The sequence below is a fragment of the Falco biarmicus genome, chromosome 8, assembly GCF_023638135.1.
Source record: "Falco biarmicus isolate bFalBia1 chromosome 8, bFalBia1.pri, whole genome shotgun sequence".
Taxonomy (NCBI): Eukaryota; Metazoa; Chordata; class Aves; order Falconiformes; family Falconidae; genus Falco; species Falco biarmicus.
This window is the reverse complement of record NC_079295.1, coordinates 3446681-3463898: the sequence shown is the minus strand read 5'-3', so window position 1 is coordinate 3463898 and position 17218 is coordinate 3446681. Positions and strand designations below refer to the sequence as shown.

At 44.2% G+C, this 17218-nt stretch overlaps 1 long non-coding RNA gene across 1 annotated transcript in view; it reads left to right on the top strand.

The window, feature by feature from the left end:
• The first annotated feature begins 686 nt into the window (after positions 1 to 686).
• LOC130153977 (uncharacterized) overlaps positions 687 to 17218 on the top strand; it is a 33711-nt gene continuing 17179 nt past the window's right edge. Inside the window, exon 1 of the long non-coding RNA XR_008823553.1 lies at positions 687 to 886. This is a non-coding gene — a long non-coding RNA (uncharacterized LOC130153977). The remainder of the gene's footprint in view (positions 887 to 17218) is intronic.

Here is a 17218-nt window from a genome sequence, read left to right as displayed (position 1 = left end):
ATAGTGAATGCATTTCTGGAGTGAAGAAAAAGGCAGGTGCCTTCTGCAAGAAATTATAACAAGGTAAATTCTAAACAGACAGAATTAAGTAAAAATTAGGCATGACACAGTTTAATGTTCATCCTGTCCACAAAAAAAAAAAAAAAAAGAAAAGAAAATAACTTTTAAAAGGGGAAAACTTCTTAAGATGGGCAAGCTAGCTGTAGATTCATTTGCGGAGTGCCTCCTGAGTGCCGCCGAGGTGCGCGGTGTTGCAGAGGAGGCTGTAACAGCTGGATGTGCCCCCCTTGCGCTTCCCCATCCCCAGCGACGGGAAACCCCTGGCATAAACGCAGAGCCCCTGGAGATGTGCTCATTTTCGGCACCCACACCAGTCCCTCAGCCCTGTTGCACCAGCCAGGTAGGGCAGAGGAGTGGGAGTCCAGCACCATGCCCAGCCCTCTCCAGGGCTCTCCTGGGCAAATTCCCTATGGCAGGAGCTCTAGCCAGGCCGTCAGCTCAGGCAGGAGTTACTGTGCGTTGGGATACACCCAGCCAAAAGGGACCACCGCTGATGCCAATATGGGTCAATGTTGGCAAAACTTCTCGGACTGGCTCCTCAGCTGCAGGTGATCTGAGCTCCCAGCAATTGGGTTTGAGCTGTCTTTGGTTTTTCTCCACAGCTTGGACATCTGCTCTGACCACCACTGGAGTGTCACCAGGTCTCTTCTCTGGCTAGTGTCCCCACAGGGCGAGACCCGCTGGGAACCTTCTGTGCACAGCGCTGTACCGGGGTGCCCAAGGAGGGCTAAAGGGGCCATCGGGAGAGTCTGATCTGGAAAATTCCCCAGTGCAGCCTGATACGACGTGTTAATTCATCCTCCGCTTTCACAACAAGCTAATAAAGGTGAGATGATTGTCAAAGTATGAAAGTATTCCATCTAAAATCTCAGGGGTTGTTTAAAATATAGGGTAGTTGTTTGGTTGGTTGGTTTTTAAAAAAAAAATACTTTGTACGAGCAGTCTTTTCTATTTTTCCCTAGTCTTCACCGAACACTTTCATTTCTCTTTTTCTTATGATTCAAAAGACCCTCCAGGAGAGCACATGTAATTTTTTAGTGTGATGACAGGGTAGAGTGTTCCTATAAGATGTTCTTGGAATGTGGGGATTTTTACTTTTTTTTTTTTTTACAGGTGAGGATCACATCATCATTTTGGCTTTCCAGTTTCTCTGTGCTATGAGCATGTGGGAGTCACAATTTCTCTCTGGCAGCTTTGGCTTCCCTTTCGATTTGTCTTTATCCTGTTGATGCTTCCTTAGCAAACAGGCAAAGCCCAAACAAGAAAACACATGCACCTGGGTGAGCCTCTGCCGGTTAGCAAGGAGGAGGAAACCAAGTGCAAGAGGTGACTGTGTGAATGATGAGAGCTGAGGCTGTTGAGGAGGGTCCCCCAGCCCAGGGGAGGGCTGCCTGGCCAGGGCCGAAACGGGAGAGATGGAGACTTTGTGCTGGAAGTGCGGGCTGCGATAATTTTCCTCTCTTCTCTCCGACTGAAGGTCTGTTCTGTTTCCTTTGAGTTTTATATTTGTAATCTATAGCTTAGTAGTAGCTCAAGGGTTTAGAAGAATAACTTTGCCTGTTCTTTCTCGGTTTTGGATGTTGTTCTTCTTGTGCTCATGAACTAAGTTACTAGGTTAATCTTTCTGGCTTAGGAAAGGGTTAAAAATCCACACAACTCTTCTAAGTGTCATTTATCAAGGGCAGTACTGTTTCCTATCTTTGTTTAAGACTCTGTGCTCAAGACCTAAGGCATTTTCTGCACTCAAAGAACAGAATCTCTAATGGGGGAAGCTGCAAGTGTTTTCGTTTATGAGGTGCCTAAAGTAAATTGAGCTCCTACAAAGTTACCACACCTGGGAAGTTGTCATATATAAGTTTAATCTCAATTCTCTTTCCTTTAAGGAAAGATTTTTTGATGTAGACATAAATTCAGAAATTCTTCTGGAAACAAAGCCCCTGTAAGGGTCCTGAGCTAGAACTGGAGTGCAGAGACATTTCCCTAAATGTTAGTAACCAAATTTGGTGAAATTTGGAAGTTGAAGCTGTTACAGCCAGATCTTTAGGATACAGCAAAGGAAACATTTTCGTTTGAGTTAGTCAAGGGATTCATGGCTTTTTGTTTAATATACAGCTGTGTGGGCTATTAGAAATGGAAATGCAAGGAACCATAATTGAAGAAAAATACTTTTTCCAGTGATAGGATCAAAGACTTTTGGTCTCTGCTTAACATGTAACAGCCTAAGAGGTACATCTGTTCATAAAGCGAAACGAAAGACTGCAGACAGAACTGGTGTTCTCATTGATGGCCATCTTATTATTTTGATAAATGTCCTATTTAAATCAAAACAAGAGCAGCATCATAACTGTATTTTTTTCCTGTTTCCATTGTAATTGTTCGTACTATCACTGTGAAGGCAGGTGGGTGCTTAGGAAGCAGTGTATTCATTTTTCATATTGCCTTCAGGAGAGCTAGGAATTTTTTCCCTCGCTTGTCAAGGAGGAAGAAATGTTGTAATTTTACAACTGATAAAAGGGATCATCTGAAACACTAAGCATGAGTAAAAGGAACTTCTCAAACCTGGTGGCCAGTGGTTGTGTCAGGCTCTTGGCAGCCCTGGAATGGCTTTTTCCCTGCAGCTGACGACATGCACAGACTTCACCTAGCTTTGCCACCTGGTGCAGTTGCTGTCCTGTGACAGCGTTTTTCCAAAGGACTGTTTCTGCCTTCTTACACAGTCACACTTTAATAATAAGCTTTAATAATACCGATGTGTTCAAGAAACTATACATTTATATCTTTCTCAAATATTACAAAGTAATGCCCATCTTTTAGGAGAGAAAGGATTTTGTTTCCCCAAGTCAGAACTTTCCATTATTTAGCAATGCAAGCACTTTGTTTTATTTTTAATTTAGGATACATCTCACTTGCATTTTGAAATGTTCCATACCAAAATCTTTCTCACCACCTTTTCCCCCTTTTCTGGCTTCTGTTGCGAAAGTATAAAAATAAATCTAAAGCCCAGGGCTGTGGCACTTAAGTTGTAACAAGCCTCACCCCTTTCCTCTTCCTCTGTCTCATGCTCCATGAAAGTGTTGCTGAAATGACCTAAGTGGTAGGATGCCTTCGGTGAGATGAGAGGAAGGGAAGAATTGGGATTGTGAGATAAGAGCTAGATGTATTGCCAAGTATGTTTTCTTTTGGAAGGGGGGAAGTTAGCAAATGAGGACCTCTGGGATGGCTGACCAGAGTTCAGAAAAGCAACACTGTGTCCCCGCCTGGCATTCTGACAATGTAAATGGGATTCGTGGTAACTCTGTCAGCAGGAAAACGCCTTTGCTCTTCATGAGCATTGGTCCCAATGCGCGCAGCCGGGAGAGACACCCCTAACGGACCATGCTGTGTGTCACGGTTCACGTGAGAATGGCTCACGTGTCCCAGCCAAGGGATGTTTTTAGCTTAAATCAACCTACTGAGTGCTTTTAAAGCATCCTACCACTTGTCCTGAAGAAGCAATTGTTAGTGGCAATAGATCCTTGTACTCGTGTATGGCTTGCCAGAAGCGTGGGCTTATTTCTTTTCTGCCTTGCTTTAGTGAGTTATTCCTGCAGTGACTCGGGGTCCGCACCCAGCTTGGTGTGCTGCCTGGATCAGTGAGCAGGACGCGGGAGATGTGCGGCGGGGCACGCTGTGCTCCGCGGGGGGGTTCAGGAAGGCAGACCCAGGCAAGGAGGTTTCTCTCCAACCTGCCATGTGGGGTGTTGAGGATTTTTGATCCCAGTTAACGTCTGGATAGCTAACAAAGCACTAGCAGCTTTGCCGACACTTTAATCGGAGCAGATATTTGGCAAAAAACCACTTTTTGTGGAGTGTCAAGGTGCTAGGCTGTGGCACGAGAGAAGGAGCTCTACCAGGCGGGTACGAGACAGGGCTGAGATGCAGTGCGTCTGTCAGGTGGCTGTGACGGCTTTTGTCTGTTGTCAATGATTTTTCTGAATTGAGTCTCGGCAAATTATTCCACTAAATATATTTCATTCCTCTCTGAAAAGTAATGTGACACTTGTGCAATATCTTTTGGTGTCTCTTAAAAGCTACCATGGATAGCTTGAGAAATCTGTGTTTAAATATGATAAATTTCGGGGTCTCTATGGTAGCTCAAGATGAAGCAAATAGGAAGCTATTTAATTTACAATTTCAATTCATGCTGTGGACAAACTAGATGTTTATTCCAGCTGATCTGGAAGTGAGGAGCAGCATTGAATCTAACAGTAAAAAAAATATTTTCCTCTCTGTGAAGCCTGTTGCCACACACCAAGTTTGAATATCCATCTTGTAATGGTATTTCATGCTTTGAAATATGACAAAGTCCATGATCACTAGTTGTGATTTCTGACAGCGAAAAGCAAAAAGATTGACATTTGGCAGGTTGTGGGTCTTTGTAAGCCAAACAAATTCAAGCCAAAATCACTGCTCAGCTGAAGTATCCTTGGAAAAGCTAGTGATGTTTTCAGCAACAGTGCTGAAAAAGTGGATTTGACAACTCTTTTACAATTACTAAAAAAACCCCTAAAAATACTGCAAGAGAAAAGTCCCCTGTGCTTTTTGGAACAATTATGGTAGGCTTGTGTGTAGTTTTGCCATATGGTTTCTTCTGCTTTCCCAAAAAGAAGGGGGGTGAGGGGGGAATTAACACCGTTCCCAGCACAGATCATCGTCACAAAGATTTTAAGTGACTGGTCTGTAAAACTGAAGAGTGTACAATTTACAGCTTGATAAATCAGCGGTGTGGTAGGCAGGTCTGAGCTCCGTTATACTGAAGTGGTGTTGGGAACAAAAGTGACTCATAGTAGCACCTTTGAGTCAGAAAAATATAAATTACTGTTGTAGGATTAACTTTTTTTTTTTTTTTAAGTAAATTAAGTTAACAATAGTTTATTCTCTTCTCTTAATGCTGTTAAGCCTCTTAGGAGCTTTCTCTTCTGCAGAAACCAAATGCTTGGTTTTATTAAAGGGACTTCAGATTCTGTATTCTATCAGTAGGGATATTATTTTTTGTAATGTTTGCCAATTGTTTCATTATGTATTTATACAAGTCACATATTTTAATTTCTGAATACCTTTTATCTCTTGCCACACCAGAGAGTTTAACTGAAGCTGGGAGGATACAAAGATTTAGCCTTTTGTAATGAAGAAAAATATGTGTAATTCCTTTCAAAGAAAATAAAGAAGTACTAGGAGGTAATTTTCTCGGGGAATCAGTATGGGGAAGTAAAGCTTTCTGCATTCCTCCTTTGTCCTACGAATAAAGCACTTGTGCGACTTGGTGCAAGTCCTGTAGTGCCGTGGTTATGTGCAGCTAAAGGGCTTTTGCCTGACACCAGGTTGCTGTTTTGGTCTCTCAGACCCAGCTGGATTAAAATTTCCTGTCTTCCTTCAGCCTGGGTCAAAGGAATTGGTGAAGTCATCTTCATTAGGTGATCTAATGGGTGTCACTGCAAGTGGCAGGGGCTGTTAGGGTTGCAGGTCTAAAGTGTCTGGAGAAGGCAGGTGCTCCTGGAGGGGAGCAGGGGCTTGAGCACATGCCATCATCCATCGCCCCTCATGCCAGCAGGATAGCCACAGGTACACAGATATTCTGATTCGCTTTCCTCTGGTTTTTTAGTCCTTTCCATGCTGAACCTCCCCTACTACTTTGCCACTCTCCAAGAGAAAAGGGCTACCGGTATTCCAGTGCTACTGAACCAGAAGTACTGGACAAGGAATTACCGCCACCTTTTTCTGCTGTTTATGATGTTTCTCTGGGGCTCTGTTCAAACCTGAATTCCTCCAAGCACTCAGCAGCACCTGGGCAAGGGCTGCCCTGAAGGCTGGCAAGCTTGTGTGTCTAGCAGATTAGAAAGTAGTGCATTGGTTGACCATGATGTATTGACCTGCATTAAAGAAATCGGCAATCTCACAGAAGGAGCTTTCGCCTCAAGTGTATAATCAGCGTGGCATCAGATCAGATGCCAAGTAGAAGATGTGATGCCATTAAGTCACAAATGCTCGACGGTGCAGAGATAAGTAGCTGCGCTCTCCGTTGCTTGCGGTGCAAAGCTGCAGCAGCGCGTTGGACTCGCGGCGGCGCCGAGCAGCTGGGCAGGCACCCGGACCCGCAGCACCCGGACCCGCAGCACCCAGCTCTGCCTCCACTGGCCTGGCTCCAGGCCTTGCCCACCCTACGCTGCATTCGCCGTGCTGCTTTGCCTCTGTGGAGCTTACATCCCATCTCAACCTGCCTTAGCAGGGACTGGTGATTGACCTTTCTGGGGTCGGGAAATGTAAGGAGCTTCCCAGCTCCCACCAGCCCTTTCTGTGCAGCGGCTTTTCCCTAGAAATACAGCCAGTATGGGAAAATCCCCAGCGCAGTTCGGTTTCACTAAAGTTTTGTCTTCCGTGTTGGGGTGCTTAAGGGAAATTACACTGTACAGAAACAACAAGGATGATATTTCACAGAGCAGAGACAGAAAACTCCTACGGAAAAAAAATGCAGGCATTTAAAATCACATAAAATCACATTAGAAAGGCACCATCAATTGTGGCTTAGTATCAGCTCTGTCAATGTGTCTATCACCAAACCACACACAAAACAGGCATCCTTGGTCTTTATATCTTCCAGTGGTGTCATTAGCATTTTAATGATTTGCCATGTTCTCTGCTCAGTCTTAATTTGGTCACTAATGTGCTGTTGTAAATTAAGCTTTGGAACAATCCTTTTTCTCTTTTTTTTTTTATTTTATATGTATTCAGCAGAGTGATTTTATTGTATATGTATTCAGCAGAGAGCTGGCAACAAAAGGCAGCCCTGTGTTTCTCTTACTTGTAGCAAGCACCGCTCAGGTACCCGCTGCCGCCCTTCATGTGCCAAACTGGCTCATGCTCTGACTTAAAGATGGGATGTCGGTGTGTTCAGAGGGACATGTGAGGACAAGGACATTTGCTCCCCTGACACAGGGATGAGTGCTCTCCTTGCCACAGAGTTTTAGCATGCGGGAGGGCAGATGCAGGCAGGCACATCTGAGGAGGGAGGGCAGGGAGGAGAGACCCCGCTGCACACCAGCTGCTGGGATGCCTTGAGATGCAGCATGGAACCAGCACTGCCTTCTGCCTCGACCTTCAAACCCAAACTCCCCAAAGGTACAGGGATCACTTAACTTGGAAAAAGAATGAACCGTTCTTGTAAAAGCACCAATGCAGATGGCTACCCCTGGTAAATCCTCAGGTTGGCTGTGAAATCAAGACTTCTGCTTGGCCAACTAGGATCAGGTCTGCTAGTTTAGGCTGTTACATGGAAAACATACCTGGAAGGGGCTGGGGAGCCGCCAGCTTAACAACAGCCGTTGCAGAGGGAAAATCACTGAGGCTTGGTCTCCACTAACACATAAGGTGGGAGCTCTTTGCAGTTACTGTAAAAACATAATCGACTGCTGCCTCGTTTGCACAGTGGATGGGTTATAATTCAAGGAAATGAGAAGCGATTTCCAGCTGGCTGAAACTCCCTGGCAGCTCTGAAGGGTTTGGGTGTCCCAGAGCGAAGTAGAGACTGGGGGACTGCGAGGATGAGCCTTCCTGTTTTCCAGGCTGAACAGAGGTACCCAAAAAACTCCTGCTATCCTGAAACGTTTGGTCAGGATGGCAGGTGAAAGCCCTAAAACTACTTTGCAAGCAAGTAAAAGTAGGTCACTGCTGCCTGCAGCTGGCACTCAGGAGAACAGGACGGTTGTCCATGAAATGACTTTGTCTTGTATGGTGCACATCATGGGAGAGGTAAGGTCATCGTTGGGGGGAGCACAAAGCTAGCATACAGAAATTAAAGTGATTACTTTTTCTCTTAAGTAGCAGCCAATGCATGCATATTTTTTTTTAATTAGGGTAGATGAAAAGATAATTTGTAGAAAATTATCTGCATTGAGAAGGTGAACAAGGGAAACAGTATCTTCATGAATCTGAAAGAAATGGGGAAACCCATTAGCCTGTCTCTATGACATTGTTAAGCCTTTTTCTATTACATTTCTTTGTGTAATAGCTGCTCTTTTTAAACACAGTGGCATTTTTCATCTAATCTGACGATGATTCAAAGCATTTATGCATTCTACTTATAATATGAACCACTGGTCTTTCACCACAGGGTTCACATTTAAGATTAGACTGCTGTGATTTTCACTGCTGCTCTGGTTGAAGGTCATTTAGTTTAGGAAATGGAGAGGGCAGTTGCCAAAAGATAATCTCTCATTTTACCTGGCAGTTGGCTTTCATGTTCAAATCATGGCATTAAACCCACTGCTATAGCCTGCCTGTAGTCTAGCTTAAAAAATAAAATAGCTGAGACATGCTGCAACTGTTTCTCAATACATTTAAATCCCTGCTTTTCCAGAATGTTTGCTTTGCTAATATGGCACTTGCAGAGCAGGTCTGATTGATCGCTCGTGTCAAACACAGTGCCCAGCTCATAACTCCATTTCATGAGTATGTAATTTATGATGTGTTGGGTCACATTATGTCATAATAGTACCCATAACAATTATACTTTCTTTTGCTTTTCCTTCCTCAAAACCACAAATTCTCGATATCATTTTAGAATGAAATTATTTTCTTCAAAGTTCATTTTGCTCAGAGTGGTGGAATTGTGATTAAAAAACCCTCAAACCACCAGCCCATCAAGCCTGGCATTATGTATGTTCACCAGGGCTTAGTTTCTCTAGTTAGGAGAAGAAAGACAGCGCTCTCGATAGTTCCCGTACAATAACGATACATTCAGAGACACGTGAGTGTTCTGGGTTGCTTTAAGCAAAATGGAGAAGTCAGGCTCGTCACCAGTGGCTACAAGCTATAGCTGAAAATGTTAAAAGTGACACTTTATTGAAAGGTCAGGTTGCTTTTTGAAAGGCAGAATACCTACATAATTCCATGTTCATTGCCTCTACCTGTTTTCTTCTGTTTAACTGCATCCAGATCATAGGGAATGCTGCTATATTTCAGAGCCTATCTATGTCACGTACAGTTTTAGAAGAGCACCACAGCAAAGGGAAGGGAAATGTGACCTCCCCCCTCCACCAAACTGTCCTTAAAGACAAAAATCTGTAACATCGAGTGACATCGGTATCGCACGCGCACCCGGTGCAAAGCAGAATGGGATGGAACACTCCCACTTTGCCATCAGGCATTTCCAAATGTCCTCTGCGCTATCTTTGCTCAGCGTATTTTAAGAAAAGGCTGGGAGCATTAAACTGAGTTTAGTAAAAAAGGCCAACATATGGCCTGCTCTGCGTGATGGCTGCTCAGAGAGCAACATGAAAGCAGCAGAGAGGAGCGGTGGCTTTAGCAGATTTCCTTGCGTGTATGCGGGGAGCACAGCAGGTAACTTAATTGGAAGGGACAAAAGGCATCTAGGGGCCTCTCTGTCTTGAGGGCGATAAATGCTGGAGATGCTGAACCTCCCTCTGGAGGGCTGAACAGCAAGTTCAAAAGTGGGTAGAAATTTCCATCCGCTGCCTAGCATTTGAGCTTAAACAAAAGATAACTGGAAGCTGGTTTCTGTGGTGTTTATTTTAAGTATTTCTAGCAGCAGAAGGACACAGTGCTCCATCCCGAGGCTTTATAAGGTGTGAAGTCCATGGTTTCCTAGATTGCAGGTCTAAGCAGGATGCTTGGCTTGTGGCTTGCAAGCAAACTACCCTCCCACTGCTTAGCAGTTAAAATCTGCATTAGACTAGCAGTTTTTACTTGTACTTTACCTGTAGCCTACATCTTCTTCAGGTTTTCTTGTTGCTTTCCAAAGAATCTGTCTGGTTGGCTTTTAGCTTTTTATTCTCTGAAGGTTTAAAAATCATCACTGTGATGTGCCCATGTGAGTCATAGACCGGCATATCCATGGAGAAGTATGTAACGGTGTCTTTACTGAACATGAAGAGCTACTGGATTGCTACTGCATGCGCGAGCCCCGGAGGCTGTGGTACCCCGTGCCCAGGGTGCCTGCTTATGAAGTGAAAAGCTTTGCCTAATTAAGGAAACTTGTAGGAAAACTGATTTGTCACCAAGAAGCGGGACATGGAAGACCCTTTTACTTTGCCGAACGTGCACTTACTTTTCCAGGTGATTGTGGAGCCTCTAGAAAACACGGCTCTTGCCCTCTCCTTTTGCACGGCGCGTAATGCCCCCTTCTCCTGGAGAAGCAGAGCCCAGGCGTGCTCCAGGTCTGAAAGCTGCGGTACCCCCTGGCCTCCTGTCGCCCTTCTCTCACGTGTTTCAGCTTTCGGAGAGTGCAGGGTGGCTACGGATGAATTGTTTTCCTCAAGAACATTTCCTAAAGCCTTTGTGTTCACCTGATTTAAGGAAAACAAGTATAGTTGAGAAACGTGGCTTCTAACCCCACGTTTTCACTTAGGGAATAAACAAAGGAGAAACCCTAGAGGGCTTAAGATGCTTTATGGGGGTTTTGTTTTTCCCCTCTGCTGGAAAGACGCCTGTATTGCCTTGCCAGTGCTCCTCCCGTGTGACTAGTAACAAATGTTTTATGAACAAATACAGAATAAAATGACCTTGATATACCTGGGTAGAAATAAAAGAAGCTATCTGAATATAAAATATTTATATTCATCGGGAAACTATCTGGCACTGTTTATACAACTTATTTACCGAACTTGGATAGTTAGGATCAGCCTCTGGAGGTTTGAGGAAGAAAAGAGGCTATTCCTGACAACCACTTGAAGTAAAATTTTGATAAGCATTATTCTAATTTAATTTAAAAAATAGAAACACAAAGACTCCTCTGAAACAGGACTTCAACTTTGATTTTTAGCCCTGATAAAATCAAAGGAATTTCTTAATAAAAGGAATTCAAGCTCCAGCTGATTTTATTAATCATTTTCCTCAATCTTTCAAAGCAAAGATTTATTTGATACAAAGAGTTTTCGATAAAGTCACCAAAAAAGCGATTACCAGATTTTGTTTAACTGAGTTGCTCTTTGCTGGAAATTCATGCAAGTGTTGCACAGTTTTAGCAATTGGCACAGCATTCCTCCTCATTGGCTTTTGTCATCACACAAAATAAATAACTTAAAACTCCAAAGAAACTATGGGGTTTCTTTTTTGTTTGTTTTATTGCACTTGAACAGTTAACTGGAGTGAATTGGAACTGAATACTGCAAAGGTTGGGAAACGCTGCTGCCTGTGGTTAAGCTGAGCTGAATGGCAGCATAAAGCTGGAAGAATTCAAAAGCGGGTAAAATGGCAGCTGTAACGGCAAAATAGTGTGAGGCCTTGAGTAGATGCGCTTTAGAAGAGCATTTTTCAGTAAGTGTTGAATGTCATCCAGGGGTACTTGCTACGTGGTGTCAGCCTCAGAGGAAGCAGCTGGTTCCCGGAGCTTTCCATGGCCTTCCCTTCTCCCCTTCCTCGCTGTATGCTCTGTACTATATTTGACTTTTCCTGTGGGGTAAAATTTTAAAGAACTTGCCATCAGTCAATGAAATATTTTCTATTTATCAATATCCATTTTTGAACCAAAATTTATATCTCAAGAAAAGGCAATATATCTGGTGGTTTGCGTTCTGTATTTCTTCTGGATCTGGAATGGAAGTCGATACGTTATTTTTATTGCAGTTTTGTCGAGATACAACAACAGAAATCAAGGCCAGGAAAACCACTCGAAGCTGCATGATTACCTCCAGTAGGTGGGGTCTTTAGAGTCTTCCTTTTAATTGTGTTTGGCCCGAGGAGAGATGCTTCGGGTTTGGCTCTGACAGTGGGGGCGATAGGAGCTCAGTGCCAGCCTCGTTGGCTCCTCCATCCTCAGTCCAAAAACTGGTCCCCAAAACTGCTCAGCCTACTGTGGGTGGCACGTGGGGCCTGTGGGAGACCAAGCATGGGGGGCTCGCCGGAGGTGCCTGAGACCCTCTGTCCCTGTGCCCGGCTGGAAGGAGCGAGCAAGGTGCCTGCTGCCCTGGGCCGCTTGGGTCCTGCGGGCTGCGCTCCCAGCAGGAGCGGCCGGGAGGAATGCGGAGCTGGGTGCTGCTGGCCTCCGTGGAGGTGGCTTGCCCATCGCAGCAGGGCATGGTGGTGGTGGGCAGGACCAGCTTCCTCAGTGGGAGTGCTTTCCCCCGTGTCTGGTTTTGGGTCAAGGCAGTGCGTTTGAAGCAAATTGTGGAATCGTCCCTTCATGCCCCAGTCTAACCTGAGAGGCAACCTCCAGGAGGGCTCCCAACGCTGCATGGTCTCTGAAGAGCATCCATCTGTATCCAAGGTCCAGATCAACCCAGGCAGAAATGCACAACTCAAACGTAAATCCAGTAGATGCTGAGTCCACGGCATTAGCTATTTACGACCACAGACCCTTTGCTCTTGCGCTACAGCATTTGCAACTGTGGATGCGCCTGTATCTCTTAAAGGACAGAACAAATGGTCATTGCCAACATATTCTTTGTTGCCTGGCAATTATCTGTGTAGTTCTGTGATGAAAGACTAAATTTCCAGCATTGATTCCTTTTATGACCTTGCCAGAAAGTATTTATCCCACTTTAAATTCTGGCTATCAGCTGTACGTTGTAATAGCCTTGTAGAGCATTGTACTATTTTTTGTAAACCGTTGGTAAACAGACCTGAGTTCATTACTGTCTGCATCCGAGCAGGTATTTTACCCTGTTTAAATGGCTATTGAAATTGTCTCTTTACATCCGAATATTCACATACATGTTGCTGGCAACTGTTGCAAATTCAAAGACATATTTTTTTTCTAAAAGGAAATCGGCAAACAAAATTAGAAAAACTTGACACCATAATAAATCAGAGCAGCAACAAAATTGTAAAAATCATTTGTAATGACATATTTTGTTGCTGTTCTTGTTTGCTAGATTAGATTTCTGCTAAAGGTAATTGAAGAAAAAATTGTTCTGGTTAGAGGGATAAAATACATTAAAATTAAATGAGCTTCTTGAACTCTGCTCAGGCTTTAAGATATCATATCAAGGAATGAAAACACGTTAAACAACTACAATAGTTACTTTGTGTGGGTGACCATAAAATGCATATGGTCCAGCCTTTCCGTCACATCACAGGCGAGGCTCCTTGAGTTTGGGCAACATGAAAGCACGGGGTCCCTTCGCTGTTCTCCACCTCTATTTCAGATGGCCCCTTGTGTCTTGCCCAAACATGACATTTGCAGGCCGAGAATCGGGTGGGAGCTGTGGGTGTCACTCGGAGCATCCCACAGGCCCCTAGTGACTTGGTGCTGTGAGGGGAGGTCTGGGCTGCCGGCACCTCTGTGGGATTGTGCTGGGACGTAAGTTCAGGCTCCGATTTTATGCCTTTTCTGTAAAGGAACATAAAACTGAACTGCTTTTCTTCAGGGCAGCCTTTTCGTACCTCTTTCAAACACTAGATAAATGCAAACAGGAGGAAAAATAATTCCTCAGAAAATAAATATCGAACAACTGAGTAATTTTAAAAGTACTGGATCTTTGAGAAACTCTAAGCCTACAGAACTCACGTTTTCCAGTTGTTTCAAAACACAATACCTTTTAAAATATGCTTAATAGTTCCCCCTGGCTCAATTTGGAAGTAGCATATGCTTTGTATTATTAATTTATTAATTTCCTTTGATGCACAGTCTCCCGTTAAGTATACCCCACTGCCCCTCTTTTTTTTTAACCTTCCTTTCTCTTCTGGCCTTCTTTCCTCGCTTTCTCCCCAGAAAGACTCAGGCAGGCAGGCTAAGAGTTGGGGTTTGGGGGTTTTGTGTTTGGTTTGCTGTTTGTTTGGGGTTTTTTTTTAAGAAAAAAAGAGCAAACGAAAATGTAAGCAGTTATGGATGGCAGTTCCCTCTGCAAGTGGTATGGAGGAAGAAGCAATAATTTCTTTTAAAAGCATCTTTACACATCTGTAGAAAACACTTGAATTTTTTCTTTTTTTATTGTTTACTAAATCAAAGAGAATGCATCTGAGGCTCATAGTGATGATAGCAAAAATTGCAAAGACTTTTCATATGCAAAAAGACATTTTTGTATGACTGAAGATTGGAAATGTATTATGCCAATCTTGTATTCAAAGACCCACTTTGCAGGGTTTGAGTTCTGTATTATGTGACTTTCTGGAGGCTTTTTGTTTCTTGGGTATTTTCTTTCTCCTTCGTTTTCATGAGGTTTGTATTATCAGTGCTTCGTAACGTTTTCACAGGGTCTTTCCTTTGAACCCTGCACACGAGATGAATGAAGGAGCTGGTTTTGCTTTATGTATCAGCCTCTCTAACAGGTCTTCTGGCTCTGGAAATATCCCCAGAATTCAGAAAACTATCAGGCCAATCTTCATCAGCACTTTAGCTCTGGCTGCACGCTGCAGCACACAGCTTTGAAATGTGAAAGATCTTTCTATTCCGCTATTATGCATCTTGAAGGGATGTGTTATCTCGGTGTCAGGGGATTTGGAAGGGGAGGGTGAAGCGCTCACTAGAACCGCAAAATATTTTTATGACTGAATGCCATGTTTTAATGAAAATTGTCAGCTCCACGCAGCTCAGGGTTGCTCTGTATTGCTGTTGCTGCTATTTGGATGCTCTCTGTCTGTAGCGATCCATCAGCTGTTCAAGATTCCTGTGCCGGTTCTGCTGTCAGGTTGCCCGCTTCCTTGGGCTTGTGCCCATCACCTGGCTCACCCCGAAAGCTGGGTTTTTCTTTGACCCACCTCGCCGCTGCGCTGGGGGTGGGTACGTGCCTGTCACACCGGGCAGTTCCTACAGCTCTGGGTGCAATCTCGGGCCCCGTGGCATTGGGGTCTCTAGTCTTATTACCTGTTGTTCTGCCTTGGTGCCCCGTTTTATTTGTTATTGAACTAAAGAGCATTTATTACTTTCTTGCAACTATGAAACTCCCCTCTCCAACCAGCATGGCAATAACAGCTACTGTTAGGAGGGAACTGAGAAGCATGAACTTGAACTTTGATTATTTTTATTTTGATTAATACACAATCGGGTAGGGGTCAAGACACAGGGAAATTCTTGTGGCGCAATAAACAGAATATTTAGACACGGTCATGCCATAAATGTCAAACGAAGTGGTGCCCGTTCCGACCCCTGCTGTCCCCTCGTGCCTTCTGGTGCAGCAGCAGACGAGCTGGGCAGGGCTCCGAGGGCTCGTCCCTCACAGGTCAATGGGTTCCACTTCCCGCTGCGGAACACGGGCAGGGATGGACTCGGGGATAGGAAAGCAGATCTTGAAGTGGGGGTACCACTCCTGTAGCAGGACTGTCAGAAAAGATTTCCAGCATGTTCCCTCTCCGCTCCCGTGCAAAGCCTGGCAGCTTCAGCTTGCCGCCTCTGCAGGCAGCTTCGCCCCAGGTCAGCCCATGCACCGATGGAGACACAGCTCGGGCACGTGTCCCATTCTCTGGACGGCTACCGGGGCCATCAGGAGGCGTGAACTGCAAGAAGTTAATGATCTGTTCTTACAGTCACTTGCAGTCTCTCTTTGGCCTAAGGCAGCCAAGTGCTAGTTAGCTCTTGCCTACTGCAAATTACCTCGAGCAGAACAAGTTGGCTTGCTCAGAAATAAGAATCTGTTAGTTATAAGCAACCAGGTGAAGAAATGTTGACTGCAGCTACTAACCCATGCACGTGTTAGTAAGCATGTGAGCATCAAATAGCCAGCACAAGGTAAAAGTAATTGATTTTGAAATAAAACCTATTCAGAAGGTTAAGGCCAGATAACCTCTTGCCACTGCCAAAACCAGCAGCTACCAAAATGTAAATCAAGAAAGATCTGTCTCAGGAGCTCCTGCGTTTACAAGTTACAGCTATATTTTAAATTGAGGGCAACAGGGATCAGTTACCTATTTAGAAGTTTGTGCCTTTTAACTATCAGCAGTTTCTGTGGTAAATGAGAAAGATACAATTACAAGAGCTCAGAAGCAGCTTTTTCTCTTGATCGCACATTTGGATACATACATGAGGTAGCCTTCAGCGTTCCAGCATCTCAGAATCCTTTTCATAAACAATCCAAAAATTGTCCTGCAAAGCAAAATATATCTACCTTAGTGACAGATTCAGAACAAATTGTGCTATATGAGGTTGATTTTTTTTTAATAATTAAAAAAATTTGCACAGCTATGCAGATGTTTCAGCCATTTGGCTCACTGTAATCAAATATGGTGAAGAAGCTCAAAGTGCATTTCAGGTTTATAGCACGTCAGTTCAGCTGGCTTGACTGCTTTTTTCATAGCAAGTCTGGTGGAAAAAGCATTCAGTAGAGCAAAATGGTGCTGCTGCTAATATTAATAATAATACTTAGCACTTCAATAGCATTTCATATTTTCAAAGTGCTGTACAAATGCTAATTAATTAGGCAGTGAAGCTGAATGCCAAATAGAGAAAAAGCCTTGTGTCACTGCTTGTAGAACAAGTTAACTTGATTATTGCACTTTTAATATTTTTTTTTTTTTACTTGGGAAAGCACTAGTAATTCAAGGAACAATTCAACTGCACAGGGCACAGCAGGGGCTGGGGAGCACAACTGCCATGAAAAAACAAGGATCTGCTGATCCCAGAGCTGTGACAAGCTCTTGTGATTTTAGTGTTTGCAATGAAAGCAGGTGTCTTTATTCCAGGAGTGAGGTCTTAGTTCAGTGACAGAAGCGGAACAATAGTTTTCCCATTCTGAGCAAAACAGTTTGTTGTTTTTTCTGCTTCCACTGTGTGGTACCCCCTTTACCAGTTTTTCATCCTTCCTCTAACAAAACACTCACACATCGCCTCAAACACATCTTCAACACCTTTGCTACTAAAAACCCCCAAGTTTACATTGCTTTCAGAGATCGCGATGCACCCACCTCGTCGTTTGTTTGGCCGGCAGGTGAAGCCCGCTGAACGGGTGGCTGGTGGCATCCTGGGGCACCGGGTCCCCAGGGTGGCTCTGCTCGCGGCAGGGAGGTAACGGGACCTGCCAACCCCCCCCTCTCTGCTCCTCTGCAGATCTCATGTTAGCTGAAAGAGGAAGGCTGTGCCCAGGGAGCACCTGTACCAGGGCCATAAGCTAAAAGAAGTGATAAAGAAACTTCAGCCCTTTCACCGGGGTTGGTAGTGCTGTTTGCCAGTTCCTATAAAATTATTTTCCAAGGTTCCGTGCAGCCGATACGTGCTAAATGCAGTGTCGGTTCT